General features: G+C 36.1%; 1 protein-coding gene across 10 annotated transcripts in view; it reads right to left on the reverse strand.

Moving 5' to 3' along the window:
- Positions 1 to 27,318, reverse strand: part of ARHGAP32 (Rho GTPase activating protein 32) — a 318,023-nt gene that overhangs the window by 132,954 nt on the left and 157,751 nt on the right. The gene's annotated exons all lie outside the window — the stretch shown is intronic.

Raw genomic sequence — 27,318 nt, forward strand, 5'->3', positions numbered from 1 at the left:
GTGACTCAACACCTGCAAGGGATCATCAGTAAGACTGGGAGATTTCTCATTAGAAACTTTAAAGGTCAAAAAACAGCAGGTAAATATATTCAAAGTGCTAAAAGAACTGTCAACCACTAATTCTATAACCAGCAAAACTGTCCTTAAAAAGTAAGGGAGATGTTCCTAGATTTTAAAAATCCCAACTTCAGATGTTCCCAGATAAAGAAAAGCTGAGGGAGTCAGTTACCACCAGACCTGCCAAACAGAAATTCTCAAGGGATACCTGCAGGGTAAAATAAATTAAAACACATACACACAAACACTACTAACTCAAACCCTAATGAAGAAGTAAGAACTCAATAAAGGTAAATATATGGGCAATTATAAAAGCCTGTATTACTGTACAATGATATGTAACTCCACTTTTTGTTATCTAAATGATTTAAGAGACTAATACTTTAAAGAAAATTATTAGTCTAAAGGCTAGCATTATTTATTTTTCTTTTTTTTTTTTTTTTTTTTTTTGAGACGGAGTCTTGCTCTGTCGCCCAGGCTGGAGTGCAGTGGCGCGATCTCGGCTCACCACAAGCTCTGCCTCCCGGGTTCACACCATTCTCCTGCCTCAACCTCCTGAATAGCTGGGACTACAGGTGCCCCCCCACCACACCCAGCTAATTTTTTGTATTTTTAGTAGAGACGGGGTTTCACTGTGTTAGCCAGGATGGTCTTGATCTCCTGACCCCGTGATCCACCCGCCTCAGCCTCCCAAAGTGTGGCTAGCATTATTTTAACTTTGGTTTTAATTCCACATTCTTTCCTACATCATTTCAAAGGCTAATACATTTAAAAAATTATTTATGTTTCAGATTAGAAAAATGTATAAAGATGTAATTTTGTGATAATCAACAACCAAAAGAGGAGACCATGGAGCTATTACAGGAGCAGAGTTTTTCTATGTTAATAAATTTAAACTGGCATAAATTCAAATTTGAATGTTATAACTTTAGAATGTTAAATGTAATCCTCATGGCAACCACAAAAAGATAGCTATAGAATGTGAACAAAAGAAAATAAGAAAGAAATTTAAACATTTCACAATAAAAAATCAACTAAACACATTTAAAAAGCATTAATGCAGGAATATAGGGAAAAAAGCTATAAGATATAAAGAAAACATATAGAAAAATGAGAGAAGTCCCTCCTTATCAGTAATTACTTTTAATGTGAATGAAATAAACAGTACAATCAAAGACAGGGATTGGCAGAATAACAAAGTAACATAATTCAATTACAGTGATGTGCCACCATAACAACATTTTGGTCAATGACAAACTGCATATATCACAGTGGGCCCATAAGATTATAAAACCACATTCTTACTGTACCTCTTCCATGTTTAGAGACACAAATGCTTACCATTGTGTTACAACTGCCTATAGTATTCAGCAGATTAACATTCTGAACCGGTTTGTAGCTAGAAGCAACAGGCTACACCAGATAGCTTGGGTGTATGGTAGGCTATACCTATTCTAAGTATGTTTTAGAGATACTCACAACTACAAAATCACCTAATAATATATCCCTCTGAAAATAACCCTGTTAAGTGATGCATTACTATATATGGTGGTTACAGGAGATACACTTTAGACCCAAATACACAAATAGATTGAAAGTAGAAGGATGGAAAAAGATATTCCATGCAAATTGAAACCAAAAGAGAGTGGAGGTGACTATACTAAAAATAAATAAAACAGACACTAAACCAAAAAGTTTAGAAACAAAATAGAATGTATATGTTAATAGAAGGTTCAATACACAAAGAAGATACAATTATAAGCAGTAGGGGAGAACAAGATGGCTGACTAGATGCAGCCAGGTGAAACAGCTCCCACTGAGAGACCAAGATGACTGGTGTGCTTCTAACAGATCTTCAGAGGGAAGGCACCAAGAGTGTACACAGGGAAGACACAGAAGCTAGGCTGAAGGGGGAGAAAGCTGGGAACCCTGCATGGGGCTACTGTGCACTGCACCAGGACTCGTTCCTGGATCCCAGCAGCTCCAGGGGAACAGGTGAGTTGAACTGGCAAGGAGCAACCTGCACTCGCCACAGGCCTCTGAAACCCTGGCAGGCAGAGACCCCCCTTCGACCACCATGGACACTTGAATTGGCAGGGAGAGCTTCTTAGAGAAGAGGTAGGGGCAGCAATCCAGTTGATGTGGAGCCCAGAAGGTTTGATGCAGGAGCATCCATAGCAGAGCACATTTAGGAGTGGTCATGCCCCTAAGCTCAACTTGCAACCATAGGTGGCTTTACTTCAAGAGGAACTGCTAGACCTGATCTCTGCAAGATGGTCTTGCCCATCAGACGGGGCCAGTTCAATCTGACCATCCCTTGGTGTGCTGGCCTCTCCCAAGGACCCAGCCTGGCCACACATGCTTGCAGGGCAGCCTCACATGTCCTGGGAGCTATATCACAGCTTCTGCAATGGTGGACCATGCCTGACCTGTGGAGAGCTGCAGAGGGGTGGCATCTATGACCATGCATCAGCCCAGACTGCCTCCCCACATGTCAGCTTCCCCTGAGGCCATGGCAACTCCACACATCACTTTGCTGGCACATGTCAGTATGGGCAGGTTTCGCTTTCCTTTCTCCACCAGTGAACAAGAGTGCAATCCACCCTACCTCCACCTGCCAACCACCACTGTAGACGGAGCCTTGGTGGGCAGAGCCAGCCAACCCCAACCCTGCCTGCACCCTGCTCTTATACTAACACTGCACAGAGAACAGCGAATCCTCTCCCACCCTGAGTGACCACTTCTGCTTATGGGGCACAGAGAAGGCACCTAGACCTGCTCCCACCAGCTCCCAAGCCAACACCACCTCCAGCACAACTGTGTGCACAGTAACCAACAAAGGGCCTCCACCCACCACCCAGCTGCGTTGCCCCTGCCACTGTGGTGAATGCCCATAGGGAGCCAAGCACCCTGGCACCCACTAGCACTCTGCTGCAGCTGCTGCTACAAGGATGGACCCTGCTATCACCACACTATGAAATGCTTTGACTGTCACCACCCATTAAAGTGTAGTGACCAGCAGTCCAGGAACACTTTGGTCCCCACCAACACAGTGGATTCCTAACCTCAAGGAGACAGAGAACAAAGTCTGGGTGCAATACAGTTGGGAGCAGAGTGCTGGTCCCCCCCAAAATTTCCAGAAATGAAGCCAATCAGCTGAATCCCCTTTATAACACAATCAAACCCTAAAGGTCGTCAAATAGGATAAAAGGGGGAAAAAAACATCCAAAGGCCAGCAACCTAAAAGACTGTACATAAGCCCACAAAGATGAGAAAGAATCAGCACAAGAACCCTGAAAACTCAAAAAGCCAGAGTGCCTTCTATTCTCCAAACGAATGTATCATCTCTCCAGTAAAGGTCCTGAACTGGCCTGAAATGGAAATAGAATTCAGAATATGCACAGGAATGAAGATCACTGGGCTACAGGAGTACACTAAAACCCAATCCAAGGAAGCTAAAAAGCATGATAAAACAATACAGGAGCTGACAGACAAAATAGCCAGTGTAGAAAATAACGTAACCAACCTGATAGAGCTGAAAAACACACTACAATGTGTTAATGCAATCACAAGCATTAACAGCAGAACAGACCAAGCATAGGAAAGAATCTCAAAGCTTGAAGACAGGCATTCTGAAATAAGACAGACAGACAAGAATAGAGAAAAAAGAATGAAAATGAACAAAAAAAACCTCCAAGAAATATGGGATTGTGTAAAGAGACCAAATCTACAATCCCCTGGTGGCCCTTAAAGAGATGGAGAGAATGGAACCAATTGGAAAACATATTTCAGGATATCATCCATGAGAACTTCCCCAACCTAACTAGAGAAGCCAACATTCAAATTCAGGAAATGTAGAGAATTCAAGTAAGATACTTCACAAGAAGATCATCCACAAGACACATAATTGTCAGATTCTCCAAAGTCGAAATGAAAGAAAAAATGTGAAAGGCAGCTAGAAAGAAAGGTCAGGTCACCAACAAAGGGAAGCCCATCAGACTAACCACAGACCTCTCAGCAGAAACCCTATAAACCAGAAGATATTGAGAGTCAATATTCAACACTCTCAAAAAAATTCCAACACAGAATTTCATATCTGGTGAAACTAAGCTTCATAAGCAAAGGAGAAATAAGATCCTTTTCAGACAAACAAATGCTGAGGGAATTAGTTACCACCAGACCTGCCTTACAAGAGCTCCTGAAGGAAGCACTAAATATGGAAAAGAAAAACTGTTACCAGCTGCTACAAAAACACACTGAAATAAGCAGACCAATGATACTATAAAGCAACCACATAAACAAGTCTGCAAAATAACCAGCTAACATCATGATGACAGGATCAAATCCACACATATCACTACTAACCTTGAATGTAAATGGGCTAAATACCCCAATTAAAAGACACACAGTGGCAAACTGGATAAAGAACCAAGACCCATTGGTTTGCTGTCTTCAAGACACCTATCTCACATGCAGTGAGAACCATAGGTTCAAAATGAGGGAACTTCTATCACCCAACAACAACAAAAACAAAAACAATTTAAAAATGGGCAAAGTACTGGAGAATAGACATTTCTCCTAAGAAGATATACAAATGACCAGTAAGCACACAAAAAGATGTTCAAAATCACTAATCATTAGCAAATGCAAATTTAAACTACAATGAGATACCACTTCACATACATAAGGACACCTATTATCCAAAAACAGAAAACATCAAGTGCTGGTTTCAAATTAGAGTGACTAAAACCCTTGTACATTGTTGGTGGTATTCGTACTGCCACTGTGGAAAAGAGAATGGTGGTCCTCAAAAAACTTAAAAGGAGAATTATTATATGACCTAGAAGAATTACCATATGACCTAGCAATTCCACTTCTGGGTATACACCCCCCAAAGACAAAACAGAGTCTCAAAGAGACATTTGTAAACCCATGTTCACAGAAGCATTATTCATCATAACTAAAAAGCAGAAGTAACACAATGTCCATCAACAGATGACTGGATAAACAAAATGTGGTGCACACATTTACACATGTACACAAACAGGCAAAATGAAATATTCAGCCTCAGCCTTTAAAAAGAAAAAAATTCAGACATATGCTACAACAGGGATGAACACTGTGCTCATGTTAAATATACCAAACACAAAAAGACAGATACTTGATTCTACATACGTGTGGTACTTACAGCAGTCAAAATAAAATATGAGAAATCCAGCAGAGATTAAAACTATGAAAAAAGTTCCATAGAAAATGCAAAAAATGATTTTTTATATCAGATTTTAAGAGCAAACTGGCAACAGTAAATGAAAGGAGCAGTGAACTTGAAAACAGGTCAATAAAAAGCATCCACACTGAATCACTAAGAGAAAAAAAGAATGAACAAAAATAACAATACAGTTCAGCTCCCTAAGAGAATGTCAAACACATAACCATAGATATAATTGGAGTACCAGAAGGAGGTAAGAGAGAATGAAGCAGAATATCTCAGGAGATACCAGATGAGAACTTTCCAAAATATGTGAAAACATCAGCTTCAAAATCAAGAAACTCAGTGCACCCCAAACTAAATGAATAAATCAGTACTAAACATATCATAATTATAATTTTGAAAAGGAAAGATAAAGAAAAAAACTTTCAATCTATAAAGAAAAAAACATACATGACTCATGGTGGAAAAGTATAAATAACAGCTGACTTCTCATCAGAAACAAGAGAGGGGAGAAGACAAAAAGAAAACATCTTTTAAGTGCTGAAAGAAATGTTGTCAATACTATTAATATAATTCATGCCAATAACCATCAGAAATTAAGCAACATAAAAATATTCACAAATAAAAATAATCTGAAAGAATCTATCTCCAGTAGACTAGTCTAACCAAAAAACTAAAACAAGTTCTTCAGGCTAAAGAGAAATGGTACTAGATAAAAACCCAGAACTGCAGGAAGGAATAAACAGTTCCAGAAATAGGAAATATCTAAGTAACTATAAAACACCTAACATCTCAACAGTAACAGATGGAACGGTTTAAGAATATCTTTAAGTTCTGAGAAAAGAGATTTACCAAGACGTTATTCATACCTAAACTATCATGTAAAAATAAGAGCCAAAAAAAGCATTTTCTGACGAACAAAAACTGAAGAGTTCCCACCAACAAAACCTCACCAAAAAAAAATTTCTAAAATATGTACTTCAGAATAAAAGGGATTCTAAAAGAATAAACTGAGAAGTAAAGTAGAAATATTGAACAAGAAATTCAGGAAATAGGTTTATAAATCTAAACAAATTTAGCATATAAGAATAGTATTTAATTATGAAAGATGAAAAGTTAGAATTATCATCCTGAACAACACTAACATGGAGGAGTGATCACAGTTAAAATATTCTAAATGCTGATACTTTATGACAGAATCAGAGATACCACTAAATTTAGCCTTTAAATTAGGTATTTGAGTTATGATTTTAATTGTAGCCATAAAAAGAATAGAAAAATGATACATATTTTCTATTTTCTGGTTTCCACACCACAAGGAAGAGGATAAAATTTTTAAATGTCAATAACCTTAAAAGAAATTAAGACTAGAAATAAAATTATTCTCTCTAGGAAGAAATGGGGAGGAAGGCATAAGGAGAGAGAACATTTCAGAAAAAAAAAAAAAGGAGATAAGAAGAAAAGAAAAAACTAAAAGAGAAAGAAGATGGCCAAATGGTGTCAATAAAATGGTAAAGTAGGTGGCTACAAGCTTCAATCCCTCCAAAAATCACAAAAAACAAGCACAATCTCTCAGAGTCAACTTTCTCAGTACTCCAGAAAACAGTAAAGGGTTTAGAATAACCAAGAGATCACTGAATCAAGGAAAAAGCCACTTCAAAATAGGAAAGCTTTGTGGCATTTTTACTTGTGCTTGCCCCAAACCTCTCTGGCTCAGCAGTAGTCTTGATGATGCCAACCCTCACTGGGCCTGAAAGGAATAGACAGACCCTATTCACAAACTATTGTTTGTCTCTTCTAACCTGTCTGGAGGCTACCTGAAGAACTGATGCAAGGTGCTTACCTACATTTCACCTAATATGGAACTCATTCAAGGAGGAAAACCATTAAATATTGCTTAAAAATACAGTAAGGCAAACAAAAACTCTACAACTATCTGGTGCAAAAAAATTATATTTGAAACATAAAGTAGACAACCTAAAATCTAAGAGGGAAAGGTGAGTAGAGAGGTCTCTGGGAAATGACAACATTCGAAAGTGCCTGGGTATATGGAAGTATTTTGAAAGCCGTGCACACGCACAGGGTAGGACACATACTCACAAAATGCTAAGAAGTCCCTAGGTTTTCACCTCCAGCTGACCTCTAGGATAAGTGTAACATGAAGGGAAGACGAAGGCAGACCTGTAAACAGCTTCGCTAGGTGTTGAATGAGTACTCCAGTACAGAAGCAACATGTAAAGACCAGAGAAAGTGGCTTTTTCATTGATTTTTATTTTTCACTCCTGGCATTCAAAAAAATCCCTGACAAAACACTACCTAAACACAAGCTAAAAGAAGAAAGACTTTACTGAATACATAGACAAGGAATACAGTCTTCACTAAAACAGTTTGGAAAAAAAAAATCACCAAACAAACCGCAGCCATGAACAATGAAAAAAATCAAACTCTTAAGGATAGACGAAAACCCAGTTTCCAGAGTTACCACATTATAATATTCAAATGTACAGTATGCCACACAAGCCACAAGGTATACAAAGAAACAGGAAAGCACACATTCATCAGAGGAAAAAACAAAAACTGTACCTGAGAAGTCTATATATGGGACTTAACTAGATACTAAATAAACTGTATTCAACACATTCAAAAAGTTCAAAGAAACCATGGACAAAGAAATAAGGGAAATCAAGAAACCGATGTATGAACATATGAGAATATTAGCAAGAAGCTATAAAGTATTAAAAAAACAAAGTCTGGGGCCAAAAGGTACAATAACTAAAGTTAAAATCTGACTAGACAAAAGACAACAGATGTTGGTAAGGCTGCAGAGAAAAGGAATTGCTTATATACTGTTGTTGGGAATGTAAATTACTTCAGCCATTGTGGAAAGCAGTTTGGAGATATCTCAAAAGAACTTTAAAAACAGAACTACCATTTGACCCAGTGATCCCATTACTGGATATATATACAAAAGAAAACAAATTGTTCTACCAAAAAGACACATGCACTCACATGCTCATCACAGCACTATTCACAATAGCAAAGACATGGAATCAACCTAGGTGCCCATCAAAAGTGAGCTAAAGAAAATATGGTACACACATACCATGGAATACCACACAGCTATAAAAAAGAAAAAACCATGTCCTTTGCAGCAATATAAATGCAGACAGTGCTTATTAGCCTAAGCAAATTAACACAGGAGCAGAAAACTAAATACCACACGTTCTCACTTATAAGTCGGAGCTAAACATCAGGTACTTATGGAAATAAAGATGGTAACAATAGACACTGGGGACTACTAGATAGGGGAGGGTGGCAGTGAGGAAAAGATTTAAAAACTAACTTTTGGGTGTTATTCTCAGTACGTGGGTGATGGGATTACTTGTACCCTAAACCTCAGCATCACACAATATACCCAGGTAATAAATACACTTGTACATGTACTCCCTGAATCTAATATAAAAGTTGAAAAAGAAAACAAATATTCACTAGATAGCTCAACAACAGATTTGATCAAGAAGAAGAAAGAATCAGTCACCTTAAAGATAAGACAAGTAGAATTATAAAATGTAATGAACAGAAAGAAGAAATAATTTTAAAAATTAATCAGTGCTTTAAAAAACCTATGAGACCCATCAAGCGGACCAACTCTTACATTATGGAAATCTAAGAATGAAAAAGAGAATGGGGCAAATATTATTTTTTAAAATAATGGCTGAAATCATTCCAAATTTGATGAAAGACATAAATGTGCACATCCAAAATCCAAAGAGTTCCACAGCAAGACACACTATAATCAGATTTTTCAGAAGACAAGGTCAAAGAGAAGCTCTTGAAGTCAGCAAAAAAGAAGCAACTGGTCACATATAAGTGATCCTCAAAAACATTATAAGCTATTTTCTCAGCTGAAATGTTGAGGCCAAAAGGCGGAGGGATGATACATTTAAAATACTGAAAGAAAAACCTAGTCAACTAGCAATCCTATATCCAGCAAAACTATCCTTCAAAAATAAAGGAGAAATTAAGACATTCACAGATTTCCCCCAAAAAATAGAACTGAAAGAGTTGACCAACACTAGACCTACCCCACAAGAAAGGCTAAACAAAGTTCTTAACATTGATATAAAAGGACACTAGACAGTAACTTGTAGCCATATGAAAATAAAAAGATCTCCAGTTAAGGTTAATAAATGGGCAAACACACACCAGTAATACTGAAACTCTGGTTTAGAACCCCACTTTTTGCTTTCTATGTTATTTAAAAGACACATTCATAAATGTATGTTATTGGGCACATGATATATAAAGATGTAATCTGTGACATCAATGACTTAATGATGGCGATTGAGCTGTATAAAAGTAGAGATTTTGGGCCGGACGTGGTGGCTCACGCCTGTAATCCCAGCACTTGGGGAGGCCACAGCAGGCGGATCACCTGAGGTCAGGAGTTCGAGATCAGCCTGACCAACATGGAGAAACCCCATCTCTACTAAAAATACAAAATTAGCCAGATGTGGTGGCACATGCCTGTAATCCCAGCTACTTGGGAGGCTGAGGCAGGAGAACTGCTTGAACCCGGGAGGCGGAGGTTGCAGTGAACCAAGATCATGACATTGCACTCCAGCCTGGGCAATAAGAGCAAAACTCTGTTTCAAAAAAAAAAAAAGTAGAGCTTTTGTATGGAATTGAAGTTAAGTTGGCATAAATTCAAAATAAACTCTTATAATTTTAAGATGTTCTATGTAATCACTGTGGTAACCATAAAGAGAACAGCCATATAAAATATACACAGGAAAAAATGAGAAGAGAATGAAAACGTCACTGATTCAATTAAATAAGAAAGAAGGCAGTAACAGCAAAAATGGGTGCAAAAAATATAAGACATATCGAAAACAAACAGCAAAATGGCATAAGTCCTCCTTAAGAGTAATTACTACAAATGTAAACACAGTAAACTCTACAATCATAAGGCAGAGATGGAGAACGGATTAAAAATAGACACAATCCAACTACTTGCTTTCTACAAGAGACTCACTTTAGAGCCAAAGATACAAATATGTTGAAAATGAAAAGATGAAAAACTATATTCCGTGTAGATGATAACCAAAAAGACCTCGGTAGCTATACTAGTATCAGACAAAATAGACATTAGGACAAAAATGAACATTATATATTGATGAAATGAGAAAATTCATCAAGAACATATAACAATTATAAACATGGAGGCCCCAAGCAAAACAGCACCAAAATATATAAAGCAAACATGAGAGAAGTGAAGGGAGAAATAGGCAGTTCTACAAAAGCACTAGTTGAGTTCAATATGACCTTTCGATAATGTATAGGCTAGAATATTTTCATATGTTTGTTGATCACCTCTATATCTTCTTTGGAAAAATATCTGCTCGAGCCCTTTGCTGATTTGTGAAGTGGGTTGTTGATATTTTGTTGTTGAGTTGTAATAGTTCTACATTTAATTTGCTTCAGATATATGACTTGCATTATTCCCATTCAGTGGGTTATTTTCACTGTCTTGATAGTGTCTTTGAATGCACAATTTTTAAATTGATACATAATATTTTACATATTTGTGAGTTACATGTGATATTTTGTTACAAGCACAGAAAGCGTCATTACCAAACCAGGGTATTTGGGGTTTCCATGACGTTAAGTATTTACCATTTTTATGTACTGGAAACATTTCAAGATCTCTCTTTCAGCTACTTTGAAATACACATACATGGTTGTTAACTATAGTTATCCTACTCTGGTATTGAACATTGTAACTTACACCTTCTATCTAACTGCATGTTTCTTCCCATTAATCAAACTTCTTCATCATGTTGCCCCTTCTCAGACTGTTATTCTACTCTCTACCTCCATTAGATCAAGTTTTTTAGATCCCACATGTAAGTGAGAATATGCAATATTTGTCTTTCTGTGGCTAGATTATTTCACTTCACATGATGACCTTCAGTTCCATCCATGTTGCTGCAAATGACAGAAATTTCATTCTTTTGTGGCCAAATAGTATTCGATTGCATATATATATATATATACACACACATACACACACACCATACTTTAACCATTCGTCTGTGGAGAGACATGTGGGTTGATTCCATATCTTTGTTATTGTAAATAGTGCTGCAGTAAACATGGGAATGCCGGTATCAATCCGATACACTGATTTACTTTCCTTTAGATACATATGCAGTAGTGTAATTGTTGGATCATATGGTAGTTCTTTTTTTAGTTGTTTGAAAAATCTCCATACTGTTTTAAATAGTGCTTGTACTCATTTATATTCCCGACAACAGTGTTTAAGAGGTCCCTTTTCTCTGCATACTCACTGGCATCTATTATTTTTTGTATTAAAATATAGCCATTCTAACAGGAGTAAGATAATATAACTCATTGTGGGTTTTGATTTGTATTTCCCTGATGATTAGTGATGTTGAGTATTTTTCATGTATCTGTTGGCCATTTGTATATCTTCTTTGAAAACTCTATTCTTATCCTGTGCTCACTTTTTAATGAGATTTGTGATTTTTTATTTTTTGGTTTTTGTTTGTTTTGTTTTTGTTTTTGCTGTTGATTTGTTTGAATTCCTTGTACATCTCCCTTGTGGGATATCATTTACAAATATTTCCTCCCACTCCACCAGCTGTCTCTTCAGAGACTCTGTCGATTGTTTCCTAGCTGTGCAAAAGGTCCTTAGTTTAATACAGTATCATTTGTCTATTTTTGTTTCTGTTGCCTGTGCTTAGTTCTCAGCCATAAAATCTTTGCCAAGACCAATATCCAGAAGTGTTTCCCCTGTTTTCTTCTAGTAGTTTTATAGATTCAGGTCTTACATTTAAGTCCTGAATCCATCTTGGGTTGATTGTTTTATATGATGAGAGATAGGGGTCTAGTTTCATTCTTCTACATGTGGACATCCACTTTTCCCAGCAACATTTATTGAAGAGGGTGTGTCCTTTATCAATGTATATTTTTGGCAACTTTATAAAAAAATTTGGCTATAAACACATGGATTTCTTTCTGGGTTTTGTATTCTGTTCCATTACTCTACATGTTTGTTTTTATACCAATACCATTCTGTTCAGGTTACAATGCCCTTGTCATATTTTGAAGACAGGTAGTGTGATGTCTCCAGCATTGTTCTTTTTGCTAAGGATTTCATTGGCTATTCAGGCTCTGTTTTGGTTCCATATAAATTTTAGGATTTTTTTTCTATTTATGTGAAAAATGGCATTGGTATTTTCACAGACATTGTATTGAATCTACAAATTGCTTTGGACAGTATGGTCATTTTAACAACATTAATTCTTCTAATCCATGAGCATGGGATGTCTCCATTTGTTTGTGTCCTCTTCAATTTCATTCATCAGTGTTACACAATTTTACTCGTAGAAATCTTTCACCTTCTTGGTTAAATTTATTCCTAGGTTTTTTGTTTAGTTATTGTAAATATGATTGCCTTCTTCTTTTCATTTTCAGCTATTTCATTACTGCTATATAGAAATATTACTGATTTTTGTATGTTGATTTTGTATCTGCAAATTCACTGAATTTATCAGATCAAAAAGTTTTCCGTGAAGTCTTTAAGGTTTTTCTTAATGTAAGATCATACTTGCAAAGAGGCACAATTTAACTTCCTCTTTTCCAATCTGGATGCTTTTTTATTTTTCTCTTGCCTGATGGCTCTGGCTATGAATTCCAATACTACGCTGAATAGGAGTGGAAAAGTTGGCATCCTTGTCTTGTTTCAGTTCTTAGAGGAAAGGCTTTCATCTTTTACCCATCCAGTATGATGTTAGATGTTGGTCTGTCATATATGACCTTTATTATGTTGAAGTATGTTCCTTCTGTGTCTGGTTTGTTGAGAATTTTTATCACGAAGGATTGTTGAATCTCTCAATTTTTTTCTGTGTCTTTGAGAGGAAACGATGGTTTTTGTCTTTCAGTCGGCTGATGTGATGTATCATGTTTATTGATTTGTGTATGTCAAAACATCTTTGCATCCCTGGAATAAATTCCACATGATCATGGTGTCTTATTTTTTGATGTGCTGTTGGATTCAGTTTGCAAGTACTTTGTTAAGTATTTCTGCATCTATGTTTATCAGGGATATTGATCTGTAGTTTTCGGATTTTGGTGTTATGCTAATGCTGGCCTCATAGAATGAGTTAGGGAGAATTCTCTCCTCTTCAATTCTTTGAAATAGTTTGAGGAGAGTGATGTTAGTTCTTTGTAAACTTGGTAGAAATCAGCAGTGAAGCCGTCCATTCCTGAGATTTTCATTGTTAGAAGACTTTTTGTTACTAATTCAATCTCATTACTCCTTATTGGTATGTTCAGGTTTTCTAAGTCTTCCTGATTCAATTTTAGTAGGCTGCACGTGCCCAGAAATCTATCCGTTTCTTCTTGGTCTTCCAACTTCTTACTGTATAATTGTTCATGACAGTCTCATGACCTTTTGTATTTCCGTAGCATCCATTGTAATGTCTATTTTTCTTTTATTTTTTCCCCCTTTCTTTTTTTGAGACAGAGTCTCACTCTGTAGCCCATGCTGGAGTGCAGCAGCATGTGATCTCAGCTCACCACCAACTTCCACTTCCTGGGTTCAAGCGATTCTCCTATCTCAGCCTCCCAAGTAGCAGGGACTATGGCACATGCCGTTATGCCTCGCTAATGTTTGTATTTTTAGTAGAGATGGGGTTTCACCAGGTTGGCTAGACTGGTCTCAAAACTCCTGGCCTAAAGTGATCTGCCTGCCTCGGCCTCCCACAGAGCTGGGATTACAGGCATGAGCCACCATGCCTGGTCAATGTCTATTTTTCATTTGTAATTTTGTTTATTTGGGTGTTCTCTCTTTTTCCTCTTGGTTAACCTAAGTAGCAGTTTGCCAATTTTGCTTATCTTTTCAAAAAAAAAAAAACTTTTAATTTTGTTGATCATTTGTATTTTTCTTAGTCTCCACTTTATTTAGTTCTGCCCTGATCTTTATTTCTTTCCTTCTATTCATTTTGGGTTCAATTTGTTCTCACTTTTCTACTTCCGTGAGGTGCATCATTAGATTGTTTATTTGAAGTCTTTCTACTTTTTTTGATGTAGGTGTTTATTGTTACAAACTTTCCTCATTGCATTGCTCTGATGTATCCCATAAGATTTGAAATGCTGTTTCCATTTTTATTTGCTTCAAAAAATCTTTTTATTTCCTCTCTAATTTCTTCCTTAACCCAATGGTCATTCAGGAGCATATTGTTTAATTTCCAAGTAGTTGCACAATTTCCAAAGCTCTTCTTGTTACCGATTTATAGTTTTATTCCATTTGTGGTCTGAGAAGATACTAGATATGATTTCAATGCTTTTTAATTTGTTGAGACTTATTTTGTGTCCTAACATATGGTGTATTCTGAAGAATGTTCCATGTGCTGATGAAGTGTATCCTACAGCAACTGGATGAAAATTTTGTAAATATCTGTTAGGTGCACTTGGTCTGATGTATAATTTAAATCCAATGTGTTTTTGTTAATTCTCTGTGTAGATGGTCTGTCTAATGCTGATAGTGTTGTGTTCAAATCCCCCAATATTACTGTATTGGAGTCTATTTCCCCCATTAGATGCAATAACATTTGCTTCATTTATCTGGGTTCTCACACGCTGGATGCATGTATGTTTAGTATTGTTATATCCTCTTGCTGAACAAGAGGATAATGATAAATGATCCCTTTATCATTATTAAATGACCTTGTCTCTTTTTACTATTTATGACTTAAAGTATGTTTTATCTAAGTACAGCTACTCCTATTCACTTTTGGTTTCTGTTTGCATGGTGTATCTTTTTCCCTTTATATTCAGTCTGTATGTTTTTTGTTTTATGAAACAGGGTCTTACTCTGTCACCCAGGTTGCACTGCAGTGGCATAATCATACCTCACTGTGGCCTCGAACTCCTTGTCTCAAGTGATCCTACTGCCTCAACCTCTCAAGTAGCTGGGACTACAGGTGCACACCACTGTGCCTGGATAGTATTTTTTTTTTTTAATTTCACAGAGACAGGGTCTTACTTTGTTGCTCAGGCTGGTCTCAAACACTTGGCTTCCAGTGATCCACTGCACCTGGCCTATATACGTCTTACAGGTGAGATGAGTTTCTTGTAGGCAGCATATAGTTGGACCGTGGGTTTTTTTGTGTGTGTTTGCTTTTTATCCATTCAGCCAGTCTATATCTTTTGGAAGATCTATAGGAATTTAATCTGTTTACATTCCAGGTTGTTACTCATATGTGAGGGCTTATTCCTGTCATTAATTGATTTCTGGTTGTTTTGCATATCCTTTATTCTTTCTCTTTTTCTGTTTATCATTGTGGTTTTGTGGTTTCCCACAGTGGTTAAGATTTGAGTCCTCTCCTTTCCTTATTTGTGTGTTTGTTCTACCAGTGGGCTTTATACTTCTGTATGTTTTCATGACGGTAGGTATCATCCTTTTACTTCCAGGTGTAGGACTCCCTTAAATTAAGCATTTCTTGGAGATACAGTCTAGCAGGAGTGAATTCCCTCAGCTTTTGCCTCTCTGGGAAAGACTGTATTTCTCCTTTATTTATGAGGAGGTTCTTCACCTCTATCTCTTGCATATCATTTATGAAGGAGAAATAAGCTGAGTATAGTATACTTGGCTGGTAGTTTTCTTTCTTTCAACACTTTGAGTGTATCATCCCATTCTCTCTTAGCCTGTAAGGGTTTTGCTTAGAAATTCACCATTAGTTGGCTGGGCACGGTGGTTCACACCTGTAATCCCAGCACTTTGGGAGGCCGAGGTGGGCGGATCACCTGAGGTCAGGAGTTCGAGACCAGCCTGATCAATAAGGTGAAACCCCGTCTCTACTAAAAATACAAAATTTAGCCAGACGTGGTGGCTTGCACCTGTAGTCCCAGCTACTCGGGAGGCTGAGACAGGAGAATTGTTTGAACCCAGGAGGCAGAGGTTGCAGTGAGCCAAGATTGCACCACTGTACTCCAGCCTGAGTGACAGAGCAAGACTCTGTCTCAAAAAAAAAAAAAATTTCACCATTAGTCTGAGGAACTGATGGAGGTTCCTTTATAAGTGACTAGATGCTTTTCTCTGCCTGTTTTCAGAATTCCTGTCTTTCAGTTTTGTCAGTTTTACTATCATGTGCCTTGGCCTTTTTGAATTGTATCTATTTGGGAATTTCTGAGCTTCCTGTATCTGCATATCTAAATCTCCTGCTAAAACTAGAAAGTTTTAGTTAGTTTTTTTTTTTTTTAATTAGTTTTCTGTCCCTTTCACTTTCTCTTCACCTTCTGGGACACCAAAAATTCAAATATTTGGCTGCTTCATGGTACATTAAAAACTTTCCATGCAGATATCCTTTCTTCTCAGTGATTTTCTTAAAGTTATCTGGGAACTCATCTGCTGCCTCTTGGGTGACAGAAGCAAGTTCTCCTGTTACCCTGACATTTTTAAAGCCAACCTCTTTCTAAAATTACCAAACCATCCTTTGCTGGCATTAAATTCTCCAGCTTTAGACTCTTCACCTTCCTTTTACTTTACATTGTCAAAATATAAATCAAAATACAAATCAAAAGCAAATGACTGCTTTTCTCAAATCATATTATAGTCTATAAGTATGCCCTTCTTATAGCAATCCTGCACCGACATAAAAGCTGCATTTTCAATATGAGATAAAAAGGTATTTCACAAAAAGTGCAAGATGTTCACACCTACTGCTATAGCTGCAATAACAGCTTCATTAATTTTCTTTTTTAAAAAATAATAGTCCTTACAACAGATTGAAATGGCAGACAAACGTGGCTGTAGACCTCATTTATAGTTCATATCAAGCAATTCTACCTCTTATTACAATGTCATGACTTTTCTCTGCTTCTTGGGAGCATTTCCAGCATCACTAGTAGCATTTTGTATGAGTCTCGTGGTGTTATTCAAGGTTTATGGTATTGCACCAAAGACAATGAAAAGTATGGAAGAACCATAAGAGATCACTTTTTCCTGCAATGCACAATGCACATACAGAGATGATTAAGTATCACACAGTGTTTTAAGTGGATCCTTGTAACACTTGAATTCACAATAGCAACAGGAGGTGGCTACAAAATTATTACAGTAGTACAGTATGTACTACATTAAATTGTATGCAGTTATAATTTAATACTGCACCTTTATGTTTGTTTACATTCCTCTTGATTAGGAATCGCACCATGTTCAGTCTGTGTTTATGTAAGTCTTGATAAATTTTAACTTTTTATAATATATTTGTGTATTTTATGGTAGTAAGCTATAAAATAGACTAGTATTTATATATATATTTTGCATTCATGACATACCTTTTTCTTAGTTTTTTTCCAAATTTCTAGGCTGCATGGTTCATCTGCAAGTTTTTTCAAATTGCTGCAAAACTCTAAAAAAGTTTCCAATATATTTATTTTTTAAAATTCACATATGAGTGGACCCATACAGTTCAAACCCATGTTGTTCAAGGGTCAACTGTACCTGAGATTTAAGTAGAGATCGCTATGTATTTAATGAATAAACAAACATTGTCTTCTCCCTGAAATATGGTGCTTAGTTTCAAAACTGAATTCGTCATCTTTCCTCACATATTCTCCTCCTCCTCCTGAATTCACAAAACAAACTGTACTACTATTCACCCAGCTGACCAACCTAATCGCCCTAGATTCTGCTACTTCTCCTCCTTTCCACACATGCTCTCTTTTTACATTTCCAGGCTCAAGGTCTCATTTTTCACCTTTGATTCTTTAATCTTCATGTCTCCTAAAACTTATCTCTTACAGTCATCCCCTTTTTTCCTACTCCCCACTGCTAATTCCCTGGTTCTAGGCCTCCTTACATCTGGATAATTACAACAGTATTTTAAATGGTCTCTCTCCATCTCCATCACACATTGATCATGGTACTCTCTTCTCAAAATCCTGCAATACTTTCTCAGTTCTTACTAAGAAAGTAATTGATGGTCTCACTTATAAGAGGGAGTTGAGCAATGAAAACACAAGTACCTTTGTCTGTACTATTTTTCCTTGGCTGAGGGTTCTTCACCTCTATCTCTGCATATCCAAATTCTATTCAATCTTCAATAAAGGTGAAGACTTTTGAATGCCACAGGACATAATCTCTCTCACCACTGAATACCTACAAGCACTTTTATAACATTTATAACATTGTTTTTCTCTTAAACTTATTGGTATATTACTTGTTTTCTCTGAGGAAAGATTATCTTCTTCATCAGTGGTACTCACATAGGTGGCTAGCACATACAAAATATTCAATAAAACTATCTTAAGAGAACTGTGGGTTTTAATACACCCTATACACGTCTGAATATTAATCTATTTTATGCAGTACCTGAACTACATGTACAAAGACTATACACTATGAAGGACTGAACTATATTTGCCTGTAGAAATGTATGACATCAACTCAGTGATTTAAATAATTTTCACTTCTCAATTTAATAATATTTCAGTCCTTCATCTATTAGAAATGGCAAACAGGATTTCCAAATCCCACATTTCTAAATTTCTTCCAAATCTATCTTTGGAGTTATTTTTCCTGTATTGAGTTCACTTTTCTATCACCATGGAAACCAATTACAATTAGTGTTGTTAGGATCTTTAAAAATACAACTCTATTCAGCAAGTCTTCAAATGTTCAGAAAAGTTCTTTCTCCATATGGAGAATGGAAATCAGTAGCATAGAGCAGGGTAAAAATATACCACCCACCCACAGAAGAAACCATTCACCAAAGCCTAATCAACGGATTGCAAATGGAACACGGAAAGAGTTCTTTTCTTTTATTCATCTTTTGTAGTTCTATAATGGCAGCAATTTCATGTGTCATACCTATGGGGTTTGTAAACAAGTTTTCTTTCACCTCACAGCCTGTGTAGCAGACGTGGAGACACAAAAAAATGATTTCTGTTGTATAATATTATGTGGTCCACCCACCCTACCTTCAACCTCCTAATATTTGACACTGAAAATACTACTTTAAAACTACTGAGTTCAGGACGCCAAGAGGAAGAATAATTCTACAGCAGAATTACATCTTACATGGTTAATAAGTGAAATAAGTTCTAATTCCAGCACATAAGGCAAAAATCAATAAAAGGCAAAATTACCCTTCAGATTTACCAGGAAAAAGCTAGAGACCTACAAGCATCTTAACAGACCTAAGAGTTTTTCTTCCCAGAATGGGAATAGAGCACTGTTTTCTCAGCTGAGTATCTGATAAAGTAACTGATGTGCTCATCTTTAAACACCAGAATCACCATCAGTTCACTGTGATGCCCACCATATGAAGAATACATGGAAAATGAGACCAAATAACACGACAGCAGAATCACAGCCCTCATCTTACTGATGCTCACTCAAGAACATATACTTGTCAGGAAACTGCTTCATACATATTTTCACATTTCAGCATGGTCGGGGCTTTCTAAGCAAAGAGCACTGGCACCTGGGCTAAGCGACTGAATTTAACCCAGTAACCCTAAAGATGGAGCCCTCTAGAGATAAAAGTTTTCTCTCTCCCCCAAGCCATGTTTACATTCCAGGGTGTTTGTGAAATACAGATCTTTGCTTCTTTTTCCCAGAGATTTTGTTTACATTTCAGAGCAAAGGTCTCTCTCTCTCCATCTCGAGAAAGGAGAATGGGCAGGAATGCCAGCTATCCTGTATAAGCTTCAAGTTTCATAAGTGCAGAGTTCTCTTGTGGTACCAAATCCCACTTGTAAACACAGGATATCTCTGGTTGTCACCATATCACTTTATGGAGAACCAGGGCCTAGGGAACCAACATAAGTTACTTTTCAAGTAAACAAGGGCTTGATTTCTGGTCCAGAGACTTGATGTTTCTGCTGGGGGAAAGGGAGGCTACAGAGAGACAGAGAAAGAGAAAGAGAGTGAGAATGTGTGTAGTGTGTCTGTAATTGTGGGAAGCCAACTTGTTAGCTTACTAGTACGAAAACATCTCAGACTCTTCACAGTTTCAGACTCAACAATACTATAAGTAAACTGCCTGTAAATTATGGCTGACTCCACTATAGATATATTTTTTCACAGTCCAACCACTTTTACACATCTAATTCTTGGACTGAATAATCTCAAACGAGATACAGTGAAAATCCAGTACTTAGATGACAGTGGAACTGATGACTCACTATCTGAACATTTCATTTCAAATTATCTCCTGAAAGGACAATGATTTCCTTGTATAAGAGGGCGTATACTGCAGAACATGCAGAAAAGTAAGGCTAAGATTTTTATTTCTTTTAAGGAAAACTAAACTTTGTGGCCAGGGTGAGAATAAAATTAGCATGGCTTTTATTTCAAATGATTACACATGTAGTAACAGTACTTCTGTTATAAGATTTTTTTAAACTGAAAATATGTACAAGTTAATTTTTCAAACTGCAAGTGTCTTAACAAAATGGGGAGAGATAACCTTTTCATTAATTTATTTTTATTAATGATGAAAGCTTAACTGAAAGGAAGTACTCAGGTGAAGTCAGTATCCACTGCCTCAATCCTGACAACACTGTCCTTGGGTCATCAGGACAAGTATGACTTCCCACATTTTAAAGATGATTATTTGACTTTACCTAAGTGCTTCCCTAGAACTTCTGCCTTTCTCTAAAGCCCTTTAAAATGTACTGCACAATTATTATGTCACTTAATTCCCATAATACTTTATGATATAGTTAGAATAGATATATTTGTTTCTATTTTACAAATGAGGAAACTGACGACCAGAGACATTAAGAATTTACTTAAGATCACACTGGAAATTACTTAGGGTTACACTGCAGTATTATGTATCATACTTTTTAACCTTCAACTACATTAAAGATGCGAGATACTCTAGAACCATCATTTACTCCTTTTTGTTAAAGTATTAGTTGAGTCAGTCTATTCTTTTCTAGCAATACAAAAGAACATGCAGAATGGCTCTAGTGTCAGGCCGCCTTGATTCAAATACAGTCCACAAAATGGTTTAAGAACTTGAGTAAGTTCTTAAACTTTTTACCTAAATTTCTGTACCTGAAATTGTTGTGGAGCATAATTGAGACAATGTGGAAACAGTATTTGATATAATGCCTCGCTCAGACAAAACATTCAATAAATATTGGCTTGTATTTTTATTATAATTCTGATTACTACTTTTTAAATGAAACTTCAGGCTTTTAAAATTGTTTGCATTATTACCCCTCAATATTCCTACACTCAGGTCAAACTTTACTACTTCCTTCCGCCTTCCCAGCATCAAGGCAGAAATGCATGTAATGACAGAAAGCCACGACAGCATTTTCAAGTCCCTTGCAGGCAGCTTGCTCGAGACACAGATATTAAATTCATACTTTTCCTATTCCTTATTTATACAAAAACCTGAACTCTACCATTCAGGTTAATTTAACTTAATGTTTTGTAGGAAATTGGATAAAAAGAAACACATCAAGTGATAACTTCAGATAACCAGATGATAAAGAAAATACAAATCAAACATATCCTTTCCCCCCCCTACACACTAGATGGCGGTACAACACAAAGCACAGCAGGAACAGCGCTGCCTCAAACTGATCATTTCTTTGCGTGTTACAAGAGATTTTTCCCCCTCTTCTTACTGAAAAATATTTTGTGAAATGTGAATTAATCTTTGTTTTTGGACTGCAGAATAATACAACAGGGAAAATAAGTGCAGTAACAATAAATTTGCAGAATTTTAAACTACATGTGGCTTTACTTAAAACAAAAAGCCCCTTCTAGTAATTGTTAATCTTTTTTGTGAAATTTAAATTTCTCTAAACTAAACATAAGACATTTATGAATCAAAACCTGTAGAATTTGGCCAAACTACTATTCACAGGAAAATATCCAAACTTAAATGCACTTACTAAAAAGTAATACCTAAAAACAAATGAATCATTAACAATACCTGTTGCATTCTATTTCTCTAAAGCAGAGATTAAATAGTATATGTTGTGTAATATTAATATTTGACAAAGTTGGTTTATGACAAAGCTAGTTTTATGAGAGGCAAATCCTAGTAGGCAATACGCATTATTCTCAACTCTTTTCTAGAAAAAAAAAATAAGAAAAACTAAACTTTCAATTCAAGAAACAAAAGGAAAGTTATGCTTAGAAATTATTGGTATGAAAAATACAGAAAAAAAAATTTGGTTGATCAGTAAAACCATAAGCTGGTTCCTTGATAAGACCAAGATTTAATAATATCTTGTGTACAACTTATAACCCATGAATTTAAAAAGCTAAATTAAATGAACAATTTTTAAGAAAATATAAATGATAAAAATTGATCTAAGGAGATACAAAAGAACCTAATGAGCAATAATCAAATCATAAGTTGAAATGGTAAGTAAAGATGGTAAAGATTAAGTCCCCAGTTGGGAACCAGTTTCAAAAGGTTTTAACAGGAAAATTCTACTAACCCTTCAAAGAACAGGTAATTCCCACTTACACAAACTATTCCAGTGCATTTATTTAAAAGGGGTGGAGAATGGAATAGGGGAGCAGAAATTCCCCAGACTTAGGCTAGAGACAATTATAGCACACAGGTTAACTTCACCAACAAACATAGATGCAGAAATTATAAAATCTTAGTAGAGTGTAAAAAAGGAATTTACTTTTAAATATATATATAACTCAGCATAATGTGTCTCAGGAATATAAAGATGTTTCAACAAGCTACTTCTATGACATGAGCAATTATCTGTACTAATTTTTACAGATATTAATAGCTTATTCAAGCTCCATGGAAGTAGACTAAAATAAGAACATGGCATGGTACAACCTATCCTCCCCGGTGCTGTTATATCTCTGTTCCTCTCCACTTTATCACAACCTCAATCAGAACTCATAGTTCATCTACAATTTCTTAGCTTGAAGGAACATTAGCTGTCACCTAGTATTCTAGGGTATCTAGGAACCGTACTTCCTTTTCAGTGTGAAGATAAGGAAAGCAAGACCAAGGCTAACTGCACCAGCTGGTCATACCCATTCTACACCACACCAGCACCTTTCTCCTCAGCATATTATCTCTCCTATACTATACATTACAACTGAATGTACCAAATTGAGACTTAAACAGGATGGTTACATAATTTGTTTTATAATAAATAAATACTCATAAGGAACATATATTCTTATCAAATAAGAACAAATTTAAAATGATTAATAAAAACAAAATAGTAAAACAGCATTTTAAAAACCAATTGTATCTCTTCTTCAAATATAAACTCATTCATCCATTCATCTCATTCATCTTTATTCATTAAACAAATATTTATTGAGTAGTTTTTATGTGTCAACCACTGTTCTAGATGTTGAGGGGAAGAAAATAAATAATAAAATATTTAGCATGCCGAATGGTGTTAAGTGGTATGGAGGGAAATAAAACAAAGAGAGGGAGATGAGGAATGCTGGTGACTACAGTTGCAATCTTATGTAAGGAAGGTGCAGTCTGGGAAGATAGCACTGGAGCCAGTACTTTTAAAAGAGGAGGTAGCAAGGTGTGTGGCTGTCCTAGAGGAGCATTTTAAGTAAAGGAAACAAAAAGTACCAAGGCCCTGAGAAGGGGGTGCGCATACTGGCAGAAAACAAAGAGGCTACTGTGGCTGGATCACCCTGTCTGAGGGGAAGAGAAGAAAGATGAGGTCAGAAAGGTAAGGGTACATTCTGTAAATCCTTGCAGAAAAGTTTCAGAAATCTGGCTTTTACTCTGAATAAGATGAAAACTAACTGGAGAGTTTTTAAAAAGTGACATGACTGGACTTACATTTGAAAAGAATCATTCTTGCTGCTGTGCCAAATATAGAAGGCTATTGAAATAATCCTCCCCAAAAGACAATGCTTTAGTGTAAGGTGATAGCAGAGAAGCAGGTGGGCATGGTTAGATCCTGGATTTATTTTAAAGATGGAGCCAAAAAATCTGCTAATGGACTGGATGTGAGGACTGACAGAAAGAGAGATGCCCAAGATGCTCCACGGTTCTTGGCTGGCCTCAGGAACTGAAAGGATAGAGCTGCTATTTACCAAGATGGGAAGTCAGCAGAAAGAGCAGGTCTGAAAGACTGTTCTGGGCACGCTGCAATGATTGAGGTGTTATTAGGCATCCAAGTGAAGATGCAGGGAAGTCAGCTGGATATACAAGGCTGGAATTCAAAGGAGAGATCATAAAATTGTCCTTTGTACATTACATATCATTATATGGTAATGACAGTACTGACCCAGTAAAAGTACTGACATGTCTAAATTGTTTTTTAAGCAACTGTGTCTTTCAGACTAAATAAAATTGATCATTAGAATTTGTAACATATAGGATTAAAAATAACTATTTCATTCCAGAACTAAAAGCCAGAAAGTTAAAGATTATTTTGTCTGGATTTTTAAAATGTAGAAGACGTTAACATCTCTGTCATACTAGGATATGATGGCCAACTGCAATTATAAACTTTCAAGATCTGAAGAGAAGAAAGAGCTATAAACATAAAGACAATGAATCTGTAAATCTAAGAGAAATTTCTAAGATCAGAGTGAAAAAGAGAAGGTATGTCACTGCAGAATGTCCCAGAATTGGTACATATTAAAAAGCAACAACCAAGTTGGCCAATTGACAGTATGAATAACCTACTGGTTTATACTAGAGCTGCCCAGCATACAACTGATGATCTATTATTGATACATTTTACTAAGTTTTCTTACTTGTTTTCTCTTCAGAACATATTCCAACCTTACATTGAAAATAAAGGATTCATTTCCCATAAACATGTTTAGAATCAAATGTGCTAATATTTACCTATGTAAAAAGCAAGATGTTTATAAAATGATAAAGAATAAGAACTGAGACATAGGAACTTTATTTTAACTGCCTGTAGCAGATAGAACATAGGATTGTTTAGAGGTTAATATGATTGTTTTTGTTTTTCTTTAAATGGCATTCAATCAGTCCATCAAAATGTAAAACCTTATACTAGCCAAAGAGAGAACAGCAACCCAAGATAAAAAACATAAGCATGTAAGTCAAGCCAGGATGCTATTATAGTTCTTTTGCTACACAACTTAGTTAATGGAAACTAATGTTTTCCTCCTGATGGTATCTAACATAGGTTGAATTCAACCAGAAGCAGAAGGCAAGCAAAACTGGTAGATGTGGTATGTAGAGGCCAGTCTCCAAAGACACAGAACAGAGGCAGGACAAAACTTGGCAGGAGAGCTGTGCCAAATAGAGGACCATAAACAAAGAAAGAAGATTCTGGTGTGGACCGGCAAGGTGCAGCTGGGCTGGTTTCCTTTGAACCACCCCTATCTTCCATACTCCAGGCCTCCTGGTCAATCAATACAATCCTGAAACAACTCACTCATACACCTCATACAAGCAGGGTCACAAACTGAGTTAGTATCACATCTTTTTTTCCCTCTTCTGCCTGAGTAATGGAATTCTACAGGGTTGAAGTAAGTGCAATGGGGAAAGTGAAATATGGTGTGACCCTCTAAAATGAAGATTACAGGTCTGTTCATTGGTAGAAAGTCTACCTAATGTGTTCTCCCCATAAAAATCAGACACAGTCCTGCAATTAAGAGGACTGGACTCTAATAACCAGCATTTAACAAAATCTCAGGAGAGCCAAACGCACCTGAATAACAACTGTCTATTCCCTACCCACATCTTCAATGCAGCCATTATAAACTCTTTAAATATAAAATAATAAAAGTTTAGAACTATGATACTATTTAGCACAACCTCATTCACCTCATAAAGGAAATAAAACCAAAGAGGCTAAGCTACTTGCCCAAGGTCATAAATTTCCTAAGAAGCAAAAAGAAAATTAGAATCTATGTTTGTGAACTAAGGCCAGTGCTTTTTCTATTTCATCATACAATGTTTACCATTAACAGTTTTGTTTTTATTTTAAATCAGATGCTTTAGAGATTTCCTAACCTTTCATATAATGTTAACATTTAAATATTCTTTGGACTGTTTTTAGATCTCTAGCCTCCTATTTCTTTTCAATTTGCTAAAACTCCTCACAATGTTTACTGCCCCCAAAAGAGCTCATTCAACCTTGTAAAGATAAAAAAAAAAGCAAAATAAATTAAGTAGAAAATAATTTACCTAAATTGCAAGCTGAGTAAACTAAATCACTCAAACAGATATATCAAATGCTTAACAGTCACAAAATGAAAAATGTACTCATTACTGTTTTCTTAATCAGTTCTTCCTGACCTAAGAAATTTATCATGTTAACTGCAATCTCAAGGATATACACACTAATGGAACAAAATATCCTTTGTTTGATGTCACAGCATTATAAATCTCTAGTGCTATTTTAAACTGTCAATTTATTTGAAATAGAAATGTCCTTCACTTTCATAAATCCTATAGATCAAATTCATCTCACTTGTTTATGAAATAAAATTACAAAAAGTAGCACACTGTGACACAAATCAGTCATGTCTCAGGAGTTTTCTTCTGGAGAGACAGTGGTTAGGGCAAGGACAGGAAGTGGACTACCTCTCCATGTTGTGTGTAGAAATCAAGACTTTTTTTTCTATTAGCCTAATTTGAAAGACAATGTAAAGGGTGGCTTTTGTTCCCCTGGGGAAATATAATTTTTTAAATAACCACAATCTAGCTATTTTTTAGGTTTTTAATAGTTTTTTCACATTAATACATATATAATGTACAAAGGACATTAAGCTGCCAATGATATAATAAGAGCAAAGTATGTAGCTTGATGTCAAGTTAGATTCAATAATTTGTATGTGAATGAAAAGGCAGTAACAGTAAAAACATTTCTGAAAAAGAAGAATAAAGTGAGGACACTTTAATCTACCAAGTATCAAAGCTCACAACAATTAATTAAGACAAGTTTACATAATTTCAGAATAGAAAGTCACTACACAAAGCCATGGACATATGGACATGATATAGGAAAACGGAGGGGGACAGGACTGATTTTCCTTAACTGATACA

This window comes from Gorilla gorilla, chromosome 9, assembly GCF_029281585.2.
Source record: "Gorilla gorilla gorilla isolate KB3781 chromosome 9, NHGRI_mGorGor1-v2.1_pri, whole genome shotgun sequence".
NCBI classification, from domain to species: Eukaryota; Metazoa; Chordata; class Mammalia; order Primates; family Hominidae; genus Gorilla; species Gorilla gorilla.